The following is a 12,636-nucleotide window of genomic DNA, read 5'->3' as shown; positions in this document are numbered from 1 at the left end:
ACACTGCAGCATGGTTCTCAACTCTGTATCATTGCTAAGCCGACACCTTCGTTACTTTGTGAGTGTTAATACATGTGGGGATATTGTGAACCCTTTTACGCTTCCTACATCACGTGTTCCAAAAACTGTTTCGTTGTGTGATAAATAACCAGCAGCAGATTAGGAGGTGTAGAAATTACTTTCCCTAGCCGCAAAACATTATAAATTGTGGAAGATTTCATTACGACATGCTATCTCTCCCAATGTGGATGGGAGTCAGAAAGTATTCTCACATTCGTAGGATAAAGTCGGAGCTTGAGACATCCCACCAACATCTATGATGGTTATCTCCAGAACAAACGAATCATATCCGTAACAACGCCCGGTCCTCATTTTCGAAACGGTCTGTCCGTTCTTTTGACCTATATGTTGAGGATACTGAGAAAAATTCTAGATACTCTCTCTCTAGGCATTTTTTAACTCTTCCACTGTCGTCAACCAACCCTTCCTGCAACATTGTCTCCGATTTAATTTGGAGCAGACCATATGTAGGACGGCAGTATACCCTCGACATTCGACGTCTCGTGAAGGAACAGTACTCGTGACACTTCGGTACTTTGCTTTCGGAAAGCGTACACAATCGATCGACGCTAGTGATACAGGCCCGTACTCTCATTCCAGTACCGTAACTGCCGTCCTGTGAAGACTGTAGATACAAGCCTGATACGCTTCAGAGTGTTGAGGTGAAATAACGGACGGTAAAGAAGAAGAAGAAACGTATGGTTTATGCATGGTAGAGCCTCAGACGGAAGGAATTTGAAACATTTTACGTAAGTCACTAGTGCTATCAATTCTGGAGAATTATTCTAACGTTAGGAGTCCATACTAAGGAGGTACCCGGTAGAGAGAAATTGTTGTAGAACATAAATACACACTCCTAAAGTTACACGGTTCCGCACTTAAAAATGCAACAATATTAAAGCGGTGTGGCTTCCAATATATTAGTCGTGGAATGCAACGTTGTTTACACTCCAGTGCACGAAATATATATCAACACTGCAAGTATTCTATGCATACTCATGGCAACGATCTACAATTTCTACATTTGAAAGAAAAAAAAAAGATTACTGTGTACCTACCTCGTAGACATATTCATTGGTCTACGTGAATGTACCAAAATTGATTTTCCATCGGTTTGGTGAACAAAATTTATTACCTATGTGTTGGAAGTCCTCTGACGGCCGTGGTATGGAGCAGGTCTGCTGTTTAAGAGTGCAGAAGGTAGCGCTCTAGGTCATATATAGACGAAACAAACTGTATGGAAGTCGAACGCAGGTTATTAATAACAAACAACTGATACAGACCGAGATAACAACTGTTAATGGTTAAATATGCTATAAATGAACCGCCACAACATCTGCTCCTCTCTTGAAAGTGTCATCCCAATGCTTTTTAGCTAAGAGGAATGTAAAGTTTAAAGTAATCACAGTTTAGCACACTTTATACTAATCTAAATGATTCGCCTTCAAATTACCCTCATTTTGTCGTTTTTCTACAATTTATAAGTATTTTCCTTCAGTTTTTCTCCAATTTTACAACTTTCATTTTATTTTTTCCCACATTTTCCCATGTTATATACACATATTGGTAATGTAACCACGTGTTGCTTGGCTTTATACGAGCAATATTCGACTGTCACTAAAAAACCCTGAAAATTTCCTCATTCCGATGATGTGCATGCATCCATTTCGCATGGGAAAAGCTTGAAACGTATGCAATTATAAAGCTGAAACTGTAGTAAACCTCGTTTCGAAGCAATAGGAGACTCGGCGGGTGCTGCATGCGAAGGATATAATGCAAACTAGAAGACTGGAAACAATTCAATGTTCTCAAAACGTTTATCCATGGTTCTGTCAACTGTTGCAACTATTGAGAGAATCATCAATGAATGATTTAAGGAATTTAAATGAAGTTCCCGTTCCCTGTCAACGAAATGTTGAAACAGAGGAATACAGCGTCCAACGCCGTTACGTCGGAGATCGTGTCTGGACGCTCACGTAGTGTCACAGTTGATGGAAATTCAGTTTGGAAAAAGGTTAAGAGTTAAAGAACCTATTTGTAAGATAACTTTACATCGAACAGTTCCACTTATAATCAATGTGGTGCTATTTCCATGGGATGTAGCCTTCCTGGAACCATTTACAATCTGCCTGTGTACTGTTGTAATGCTGTGACTTCGTAAAACACGTGACAAGGCCACAGCACCAATCCTGACCAGCCCTCACATGTCTGATAAGATTCTGACCCCACATAAAATTACAAGTAAACTGACAGCTAACTCCGCCCAGTGGAATAATTAATTAAAAATTCATCAAATTTGATCAGTTAATACCGCTAAATTAATTTTCCAAAGTCCACAGACTACCGAGGTGTTTTTTACGTAGAGGACAATCAGTTAGAGGCGGCAGGTTTATTGTAGCATTCTCCGGTTTAATTAATACAGAAAACGCCCAGGATGGCAAAATCTACCTTAATTTTCCGGCCATAGTTTCATATCGTTGTTGGATCCACGTGGTGACGGAAGTACACACCGTTCTCCAGCCTTCTGAGCATTCTCGCCATTTCAAGGCACCGAACGTGAGGTGCGGAACTCTACCACTACAGGAGTCCACAACAGCGGGAACGGTCCCACCTCTCATCCCTGTTAGGTTGGCTGCAAGCATGTTTTTGCCTACCACGGATGTGCACTGTAGCTCATCAACGGAGCCTGTAAATAAGCAGGAGAGCACCTCTCCAGCCCCTTTCCATTAGACGTTCTAGAGGAGTCAACATCACGATGATCAGTGTACGGCAGTTACCGCCAATTAATGGCTTGTGGTTCCCTTGGCTCTGGGAACACCATACTTTTAGTCAACCGGGAACCACTCGTGATGTTTCTGAATAACTCCTCAACTACAATACTTACGACTGCGATAGTGCTACGTCTATACAGCAACATATTAACGCTGCAGGCAGCATGTAACATAGTAAGCTGTTTTGGACAAACACTGTTGCTGTTAGAGTGACGTATGGTTAGTTTCTGTGGCCATAGTGAAACCCGCTATTTCATTTCTGTGCCCTCTCTGGGGACTGGTCATCGTACGGATGACGGGTTTGTGAGTGATCTTGTGTATTTTGAACTTGTCCTACAACACGTATGTTGGTCCAGTGGCTACAATCTGTGTGTAACAATGTATGAATACTTGTGACAGGGATAACTCTGAATTCATGTGTTGATTTCTGAAAATATGTTGCGCCAGATTACCCCGACTTTCACTGTCTGTGGTTTCCCTACTGTCCCTTTCCTTAACCAGTTTCTTGGTAGCCTATGCAACACTTGCAGAAGAGACGAAGTCCTTCGGCTGGGACAGAACATCCTCAGGTGAACGATCTGCTAGAGAACATGGTCAGTCAGGGCTCCATTACTGATGTGTAGGCGTGGCGACTGTGACGGGACTGACTAGGTTTAACAGCAAGGATATTTGCTGTCTTACCGTTGCTAGGCACTCTTGGCCGAGTACAGGAGCGAGATTTCTTTTTCCCTACTCTTACTCTGTAGGTGGCGACCGACATTTAAATTGTTATTCAGAGAGAGCGCGGATCTTATCTTTTTGTTTCGTGGCAAGCAGGTACACTTTTAAGTGAGGGATATCTTGTGGAACATATCAGGTGATCGGGCAGAAAGAGAAAGACTAAGGCTGGACGCCTCGTGTGACGCTCAACCCCTTCTCCGCAAAATAGCGCAACCCAGTCTTCGTATGGAGCCAGGCCAGAATAACGGTCGGGGTTCTGTGACCCTGGGGAGTGCGCCAGCCGGCCACTCTGGTGGCCTGGCTACGAGGCAGGATCCGCTGCCCACAGTTCCAGCCGCCTCCACTGCCGACGCTGACGGCGACGGCGCCGATGTCGACACCCACAACGCCAGTGGCGTCACGTGCAGCCGCCGCCGCCGCCACAAGCGGCGACGCCGTCCTCGCAGACACAACAACGCCGACCAAGGCCGGCTTCGCCGCTCGTGTGCCAAATGACATTGGGGGAGCCACCACGCTGTCGCGGACTCTGCCAGTTGCAGGCGCGAATCACAACCAGACAAGTGACTCTTAATGCCCAACTCTTGCCTCAGACGCGACGTAAGCTATTTTGAGCCGTTTGTTGGCCGCGACTGCATCTCAAAGCACTCATGGCGGAACCCAGTCTTTGTATGGAGCCTGGCCAGGTTAACGGTCGGGGTCGTGGGACCCAGGGGAGTCCGCCAGCCCGGCACTCTGGTGGCATGGACACCAGGCATTATCCGCTGGCCCCGGTTCCAGCCGCCTCCACTGCCGGCGCTGGAATAAGATGGAGGAAACGATGAAAAGTTCAAAGGGGTTGACGAGTAAGAGGTAAATGTCGCTTGAGACACTGAAGAGCAAAACACTAAGCTTGGAGCGCCGATCGAATGTGTGGGGCAGTCCGATACACTCATCTCTGGTCACACTGAAATGTTCAGTACTCTGAAATCCCGCCTTAGTCAGCAGAGGAAAAATTCGGAGGATTTGAAACTACGATTGTAGGCAAGGTTGCGCGCAATACGTGGAGTCTGAGATAAACCTAGAATCCTAAATAGCTGATAAGAATGCCAGTGCAGTGCCTTCTAAGCAAACGTCTGAGTCAGTGACGGGAGTGTTGTCGTCCATGAAGTACAGACAGGGCGGGGAACGTTTGCTGTAGCAGCGCATGGGCAAAGAACGGTGGCCTGTCAGAAGGATTAGCCGTGGTAACCTCCCATTGGTCGAGTGGGTGTGTTAGTCGAGCTATACCAGTAAGAATAGCTCCTGTGGCAAAACGATCGAATAACATGAGATTGATAACCTCCACCTAGAGCTGGGAACTAGTATTTGGAATTCGGTTATAGAGGAATTACTCCAGTCCCATGGAGCTACAGCCATCTGTTTCTGCAGCAGACCAGTCCTTACACTCCCTCTAACTGGGAGTCCTTGAGAATTTCGGAGACTGTACAGGTCTTGTAATATCAGCCAACGGCATTTACTAAACTCCATGAGAATACTGTAGCGGCAATACTATGCAGACTTCTGCAGCTCGTGGTCTCGCGGTAATATTCTCGCTTCCCAAGCACGGGGTCCTGGGTTCGATTCCCGGTAAGGTCAGGGATTTTCACCTGCCTCGAGATGGCTGGGCGTTGTTATGTCGTCTTCATCATCACCATTCATCCACATTACGGTCGGAGGAAGGCAATGGTAAACCACCTCCACTAGGAATTTGCCTAATACGGCGGTGCGGGTCTCCCGCAACGTTCCCCTACGCTCTGTCAAGGAGTATGGGACTTCATTCATTCATCACTATGCAGACTTCATGCAGTTGAGCCTTGTGTTCCTGGCTCAGCACTGCATCATGTACGTCAGCAGTCAGTTAGGCCATCTCTGATGATGGGGCTGTCCCACTGGCGGAAGTCTGCGTGAGTTTCTTCTATGCGAAGATTCCACTGAATGGAACTTGGAGCCACCCATTGTTCCAGAGGAAATGATTCCATTAACGTAGATAGGTTGCCAGAATGAGCGAGGCGACAGTTATTAACTGCCCCGACGGTCAGTTCAAATGGTTCAAATGGCTCTGAGCAGTATGCAACTTAACTTCTGTCATCAGTCGCCTAGAACTTAGAACTAATTAAACCTAACTAACCTAAGGACATCACACACATCCATGCCCAAGGCAGGATTCGAACCTGCGACCGCAGCGGTCACGCGGTTCCAGACCGAAGCGCCTTTAACCGCACGGCCACACCGGCCGGCCGGCGGTCAGTATAAAACACTCTTTGGAAATACTGTTGACGATCAACGACTTCCAAGAGCAGAGAAATTGTAATCGAATATCTATCGTAGGAACGAGTCGCTCTAATGCCCGTTCACAGCATCAATAATTTAGTACCTAAAGGTCTGGAGAGGCCAACAGTCAGTCATTTCGAGAATAAGGCAAGAATTTCCACCCAGATAATTACTACGACTGGAATGTAATGTCAGCACAGTGCTGTAATTCGAGTGGAAAGAAACGCTCCAGAAACTGGAGCCGTGTGGCGCCTCAAAACAATTACGACGATATCCACGGGAGAGCGGCCACTTCCGTTGCAGAAGACGGGTTGGAAAACAAGCTGGCACTGTCCAACTACTCCTGTTGACTGTGTATAGTGATACTGGAAGGGAGGGTAATTGAGCACAGATTCATTTGGAAGATTTGTTGGAGGAAGAATGTTTCGTGTGAGAACACTGATATCAGTGTCCACGCATAGCTTTAGGCTGCTTTGGTTCCACACAAAGATACTGAATTACGTAGGTGCAACTATCTCGGCTACTTTGCAGGGGTATTTTGACTTGCTCGGAGAGGGGAGCAGATAGGAAATTTTCACAGTGACAGCAGTGAGGACAAGGGCGGCTCTAATGCGCTACCCAAAGCCAGTAAACAAGTCCGTGCTCTGAGATACTCTAGTTGTGGCGTAGCTGTCAGTACCTATAGACCCGAGTGAAGGTTGGTTGAGTCGTATCAGTGCCATAATAGATTGTGAGCACGAAAACGTGGGCATTTCAGTGAACAGGGGTAGACTCACTCTGCTATTCTGTGAACCACTAGCATTACACAGAGGGGAGTGTGTCTCCCGGGGTGTTCAGCTGGCACAGCCGCTGCCAGACCAGGTGGATGACCTGCAGCAGCCGTGTGGCCCATAAGTGAGGACGGCCCTGTCAGGAAGGAGGGTCCCGCAACCCTTGGGTATTCGAGGACGACTTGGAGAAGAGGATTAGGAAAGGGAGGTCTCTCCTAGGAACAACAGGCCGCATTCTTTGCAGGTTTGAAACCGTTCAGCTCTGTGTTTCAAGATTGACCCGGAACATTAACCAGCTACACCTGTAATCTAAGAGTAAAGCAAGAAGAAAAATTTTATTCGCGTCCCTACCTCCTTCCTCTAACGAAACGGAAAGTCATAGAAAAGGACACTGAGAAAATATTCGAGGGAAACTTTACAGAAGATCTCCTGCGAACCTTGCAGAAGTAGCACTCCTGAAAGAAAGGATATTGCGGAGACATGGCTTTCCACAGCCTGGGGGTTATTTACAGAATGAGATTTTCACTCTGCAGCGGAGTGTGCGCTGATGCGAAACTTCCCGGCAGATTAAAACTATGTGCTGGACCGAGATTCGAACTCGGGACCTTTGAGTGCTAGTTCTGCAAGGTTCGCAGGAGAGCTTCTGTAAAGTTTGGAAGGTAGGAGACGAGGTACTGGCAGAAGTAAAGCTGTGAGGACGGGGCGTTAGTCGTGCTTGGGTAGCTCAATTGGTAGAGCACTTGCCGGCGAAAGGGAAACGTCCCGAACTCGAATCTCGGTCCAGCACACAGTTTTAATCTACCAGAAAGTTTCATATCAGCGCACACTCCGATGCAGAGTGAAAATCTCATTCTATTCAACAGGGAAGTGATTAAGTGCTCCAACAGTCCAAAAATGTTCAAGTGTGTGTGAATTCCTAAGGGACCAAACAACTGAGGTCATTAGTCCCTAGACTTACACACTACTTAAGTTATGCTAAGAACCACACCACACACACCCATGCCCCAGGGAGGACTCAAACTCCCGACGGGAGGGGCCGTGGAATCCATGACATGGCGCCTTAAACCGCGCAGCCACTCCACTTGGCCGCTCCGCACGGCTTCAACAGTTCTTATGACATTGCAGTGTTAGCAGTGGACTAATGGGGAGGGCGTATTCACTTGGTGCTAGACGTCAGGTGTCTCAACAAGATAGAGACCGGAGTTAAGTCATACCAGACCACCTAGCGAGGTTTGAGTGTGCTAAATTTTTCACCACACTGGATATGGCCTAGTCCTTCCGTCAAATACCATTTTCACAACAATCGGCGAAGTAAACGGCGTTCCTAATAAGTGAGCTATGAGTACACAGTCCTACCGTTTGGCCTAAAAATGAGTGTCGTGACCTTCATCTGTAGTGTGGATTCGGATCTGTGTTCATACCTTTCCAGACGGGTTACACTAAATGTGGATGACACTGTAGCCACCTCAAAGAGTTTTAGGGAACATTTCAAAACCCTGCCAGATGTATTACAGGCAGTGGCTTCTTCTGGCATGACCCTGAGGTTAAGGAAATGTAGATTTGCAAGCCAAACAGTGAAATTCTTTGGTCATGTTAGTATCAGTGAAGGTATGCTTGTTGGAGGGGAGAAATTAAAATCCATCCGCGAGCTTTCCGCCCCCAAGAAACAACGATAGTCGACAGCGTTCCTTGGACTGACAAGAATGAGCCGTGTTGCGGCTCGCGTTGGTGCCCTTAGTTGGTTGGCATCGTATAATAGGGATAGTGGCGTGTCGGTTTCTTCTTGTGTTTACTGGTGCCACTACGTTTGCTAACGTTGTCTCTCCACGAATGGCAGCAGCAGTGGTTATCGATATCTAATACGGTGGTTCTATCTTTGGAGTGTATCAGAGAGTTCGGTTGTGACGGAGCAGCAGTGAGGTCCAGGAGCGTGGGGATACGCCGGGACCGCTGGCGGCATGCAGGCACTGCTGGATCGAGGGGCTGTAGTTGCGAGGGCCACAACCTCGTCGTCCACCGGACCCACGACGTTTGAGTTGAGTGAACATCAACCCAGTAGTGAAACCTCCACTATTTTGAGGTCATGCCGTTCGTCCACGCGTTGCTGCTCACAGGGACGCTGAGACAAAGAGCAACCAGTAGAGTATTTGGAGTTGGCATAATTAATCAGCCGTTCTCCACTTCTTATTATTAATCATTGAATTCCTTGTCTTATTATTGGTGCAGTTCAACCAGCAGTATTTTTCTGCCTAGTGGCCGCTAACGCCCCAGTTACCTGCCCTGGAGGTTAGCGTATTTTCGCGGTAGTGTGCCTTTACTCGCCTTCTCGCTGGTTCTCGGTAAGGCGAGTAGTTCGACAGCCTCTTTGATTGTCGTTCAGATATTTTGTTTCTTTTGGACTACTTTGGTCGTAGTGGTTCCTTCTGTTTCTGGATGTTCTAAACACTGGATTCTGAAGACGCAGTGCTGTCCCCCAGTTTCGCATTGTCTGGGTTATTCCATCGTTGTTTAGGTTATCAGGCGTTAGGTAGATTTTGGAAGAGTGTTGGTCTGCGTTTAAACTGTCACTGGTTTGAGTTGCCATCCGGTTAAGTGAATACAACTCTCAGCTGTCTGTCTCATCGTTTATGAGGTTGAGTGACTTTCCTAGGTCGATCCTTGGTCCAACTCAGATTGTGATGATAGTATTTTTAAATATATTTTAATTTTGAATTATTACTAATGGATCTTTAGCTAACAAATAGTTTTAATTTCTTGTTAATTAGGCCATCAGCCGTGAGTGTAACTTGTCTTCAGAAATTTTAATTAGACAAAATATCTTAACACTGAAATGTTGATGATTGCTCTTTCTATATCTATCGAAGAAGTTTAATTGTTTCTCAAAATTTGCTGTTCAGGCCTTCAGCCGCCCAGCTGCTTATTGAGTTATAACTACTGATTTTATCGTCAATAAGGCCTTCAGCAGTGAATGCAATTGGTCTTAAGAATTTTAGTTAGTATTGTTTCTTAATAGTGAAATTTTGATGATTGCCTTTTTTAAAAATATATTTAGTATCTCTTGGAGAAGTTTAACTGGTTCTTAAGGAATTGGTATCTAAGGCTTCAGCCGTCAAACTGTTTTTTGAATTAGCACTAATGGGGCCTTCAGCCAACCAATAATTTGAATATCTGGTCAATAAGGCCTTCAGCCTTGAGTGCAACTTCCTTAAGAATTTTTTTAATTAGACATTGTGTCTTAACAGTCAAATAAGATAATTGCTCCTTATTGTCAACTTTATTTGCAATTGTATCCATATGAAGTGTATTTGATTTTTAAAAAAACTGAGAAACCAACGGTAACTGATTACGGCCAAGTACACACCGAATCCTGCCTTTCCCTAAGTACCAGGTCTCAAAGCATTTTTTGCAAATTTCAGTATTATTCTGAGCACAGTAGCCTTAGGACGTGGCTGTTGAAAAAGAACGCACTCTTTCACTGGAAAAATGAGCATGGACTTATATTACAAATCATTACGCTGAAGATAGTTCACTTCATGCGATAGAATCCCATTTATATCAAGACCATGGGGAGGGAGAACACAAGATACACAGGGTTAATTGCTTTGCAAGTCGAACATTGGGTAATTGCGAGAGGAGGTGTGGCGTGACGGAAAAAGAATTATTAGCGATGTAATCTGGAGTTTCCAGAGGTTCTGGCGGTACATTTTGGGCCATTGGGTAACGATAGTATCTGAATACTCTAACGTTTCTGAATAGCAATCGGCATTTAAACCAGAGATTACTGCGCTGGGCATTAGCTCTACAAGAGTTGACATATACCGTTCAATTCATGCGTGGCAAGGATAAAATTTTCAACCCGCCCGTTGTCCCGCCTTCCCCTCGGGATGCCGGACGAACTTCTGGATCTGCCAGCAGTATTAAGAACGTAGATGGCGAAGTGGAAATGAGGCGTAAACTCTGGAATATTGTTCCGCACCAGTTTGATGATCCTAAGCTTCGGGATATTAAGAGTAAATTACTCGAAGTTCGTGAGAGCGAAGCGGTGCGTTTTTACTACCGGATGTTGCATGGAGCCAGTGACATGTGGAAGCTCTGCACTGCACAGAAGTTACACGCCAACCTCATAAATTGACCAACTGTTATTTGGTCTCTACGTCGCTATAAAATGTCTCGCTATGCTGAAACAAGATGTGCAGTTCAAAATCATGGTCAGTTCCTGTCAGGCAATACACAATTGCGTTCTGTGCCAGAAGGGGAAGCCAGAGAGCGGGAGAATCAGGGGACTAATGCAGAAAGTTTCTGCGTCTACACCTCGAGAACTACTGTCAGTAAATATAATGCGAAGTCTTCCTGTAGGCAAAGGTGGATATTGGTTTCTTTTTGTCATTACAAAGTATATTAAGTTCTATCCCGTGAGAATCACTTTTTCTATTGTCCTCGTGAGGTATTTGCGCCATTATGCTGATCCGTTCGGTAACCCCAAGGGGATCGTTCCACACTGGCCCACAGTTCACGTCTTCCACCAGGAATGCCAAAGGTCGCTGCGAGGAACCACTATTTACCAGACATGGGTGTGCTATGCAGCAGCGGACCCAGCTGAAAGATGTCTCCACAAAGCGAGGAAACTGGCAAGGATTCACTGTTCAGATCGACGTACAAAACAGGTACAATACATCCCGCAAACGGGAAAGGTCATTAACAATTTAATCCACGATTCTACAGGTTACGCCCCGGCCGAGCTTATGCCAGGGAGCACAGTAATTATGCCCATTAGAGCATCTGCGCAATTACCTCCATCCCCAGAAGAGGAACGCAAACAAAATTCTCAAACACCCTAACTCGTATCAGGAGGAGGGAAGCTCTCCGGGGGCCGCGCTATGTTCGCACAGCCAAGCGATCTATTGTTGAGGAAGACGATTTCATTCTAGTTCGGAACCACCACCAGTCAGATCTATTAGAGAAGAAAGAAGCAAGGTTCTGTCTGCTTAAAGAGAGTCGCTACTGAGACGATGAGGTTCTAGACGGCCACTCTTACGTGATCGATGGCCCAGATACCGACGTCGAGCAAGGTACACAACTGGCCATTAAAATTGCTACACAAAGAAGAAATGCAAATGATAAACGAGTATTCATTGGACGAACTGAACTGACATGTGATTACATTTTCACGCTATTTGGGTGCATAGATCCTGAGAAATCAGTACCCAGAACAACCACCGCTGGCCGTAATAACGGCCTTGATACGCCTGGGCATTGAGTCAGACAGAGCTTGGATGGCGTGTTCAGGCACGCCTGCCACCATTGATCAGACGTTTTCAATTGGTGAGAGATCCGGAGAATGTGCTGGCCAGGGCAGCAGTTGAACATTTTCTGTATCCAGAAAGGCCCGTACAGGACCTGCAACATGCGGTCGTGCATTATCGTGCTGAAATGTAGGGTTTCGGAGGGATCGAATGAAGGGTAGAGCCACGGGTCGTAACCCATCTGAAATGTAGCGTCCACTGTTCAAAGTGCCGTCAATGCGAACAAGAGGTGACCGTGACGTGTAACCAATGGCACCCCATACCATCACGCCGGGTGATACGCCAGTATGACAATGACATATACACTTTTCCAATGTGCGTTCACCGTGATGCCGCTAAACACGGATGCGACCATCATGATGCTGTAAACAGAACCTGGATTCATCCGAAAAAATTACGTTTTGCCATTAGTGCATCCAGGTTCGTACATCGCAGGCGCTCCTGTCTGTGTGCAGCGTCAAGGGTAATCGCAGCCATGGCCTCTGAGCTGATAGTCCATGCTGCTGCAAACGTCGTCGAACTGGTCGTGCAGATGGTTGTTGTCTTCCAAACGTCCCCATCTGTTGACTCAGGGATCGAGACGTGGCTGCACGATCCGTTACAGCCATGCGGATAAAATGCCTTTCATCTCGACTGCTAGTGATACAATGCCGTTGGGATCCAGCAAAGCGTTCCGTATTACCCTTCTGAGCCCACCGATCCCATATTCTGCTAACAGTCATT

The sequence above is a fragment of the Schistocerca piceifrons genome, chromosome 1 (genome assembly GCF_021461385.2).
Source record: "Schistocerca piceifrons isolate TAMUIC-IGC-003096 chromosome 1, iqSchPice1.1, whole genome shotgun sequence".
Lineage (NCBI taxonomy): Eukaryota > Metazoa > Arthropoda > Insecta > Orthoptera > Acrididae > Schistocerca > Schistocerca piceifrons.
This window is presented reverse-complemented; position numbering follows the sequence as displayed.